The sequence below is a fragment of the Pinus tabuliformis genome, chromosome 9, assembly GCF_031772625.1.
Source record: "Pinus tabuliformis cultivar Carrire ecotype Pingquan chromosome 9, CPIR1, whole genome shotgun sequence".
Classification (NCBI taxonomy): domain Eukaryota; kingdom Viridiplantae; phylum Streptophyta; class Pinopsida; order Pinales; family Pinaceae; genus Pinus; species Pinus tabuliformis.
In genome coordinates this window covers 947113897-947115569 of record NC_142307.1, presented here as the reverse complement: position 1 = coordinate 947115569, position 1673 = coordinate 947113897, and positions in this window count along the sequence as shown.

Sequence of the window (1673 nt, the reverse complement as noted above, 5' to 3'; positions counted from 1 at the left end):
ATTAAAAAAATTATTGATCGTTTTTTTTATCATTATTTTATATGATATATATATATATATATATATATATAGATATATAATTATATTAATTTATTTATTCACTAACAAAAATAAATAATTTTTTAATATAATTTTTATTTATTTTTATTTTTAAAATTAAAAATTAAATTAAATTAAATTTTAAAAAACGATATTTTTAATAAAAACTTTTGAGGTTACTATTTAAAAATATATATAAATTTACCAAAATATTAATTTTTCTTAAAAAATATAATAACATTTATAACTTTTTTATAATAATATTTAAAATATATGTATTATTTTAAAACATTTAACCCACACTATAAACATCATTTTATGTTAAAAATGATTATTTATATTTTCTTTAAATATTATATATTATTTTCTATAAAATTATTATAACTTTGTTGTATAATTTTAAATTTTTTATAATTTAACAAATTTTAAGAAAAAAAATATTTAAAATGATAACTTATACTTTCTATAGTAATATATACTTTGTCTACCAAAAATGGAATGGTGAACAAGTTGGAAATAAAATGAAAACTAGAAATAAAACAAAAAAGTTAAAAGGAAAGAAAATCGCATGATTAATGAGAAAAACATAAATATTATATGTAACATACCCACATAAAAAAATTTCTATTTACGATATCCCATTAATCAGCTAAATTTGTACTACGCTGACAAATTTCAATAGCAACATGGACATATATATATATATAATCATATGGTTTTTGGATTACCTCGAATCCCCGTGTGCGATAAATGTATTATATGGTTTGGGTGTTAATCATACATGCCATTTATCAAAGTTGCATTTTAATATTTATTCCAGGTTTATCGTCGTAGCTCCATTGTTAGCGGTTAAGTTAACTAAAGGATATGCTTTACCTAATTTACTCACAGGTTGATGTAATCTAGGTTTGTCGAACAATTTAGAATGTTTTGCATTGGCCATCTCGCTTGTCTTTATTTGGACGACATCAGGTGATCTCGAGATTCTCGTTCATTTTATTGCAAGGATGGTTTTGCCCTTCATCGACAGCTGCGGATGGTTGTGATTTAGTTGAGGGTAACAACCCTTGGCGCTAGAGCAGCTCAAACCCTCATTCTGTCATTCCGCCGACTATTGTAGCCCGCTCTACAACTCCGACGAATTTCAGGTATTTTGTTCTTGAGAAGGGGGTAATGTTCGCCATTGAATCGTCTCAGTGCTTGCAGCATGAAGACCCATGCCTCGTTTTACAACATTTCTCCAACGTCGCTAGGTATTACCCTCATTTTCAGTACTCGGTCATTGTTTTTTCTTCCCGCTTCCTGAAACCTGTTTTTACATTCTTTGTTGTTTATGCTGACTTCGAATGTATGCATGCAAGGTCGCATCAGGGAGCGAAGCTTTGTTCAGGGCCACTCATCGGGCTTCTATGGTTTCACACCCATCTCTCGAACACCGTTTCACATAGTGGCTCAAGTGCCTTCTTGCTTCATTCTCAGGCGATCGGCATAGCGTTGGTTGTCATTTGGAGTTTGTTACCACTTTATGCGATTCTGAGTATTTACTTACACTCGGCTGCAGGGAATCCTGCCTACTCGACTCTTTGCAAGAGTTGTTCCCTTGTGGCCCCGTTTGCGGTATCCGTTCCGATGTA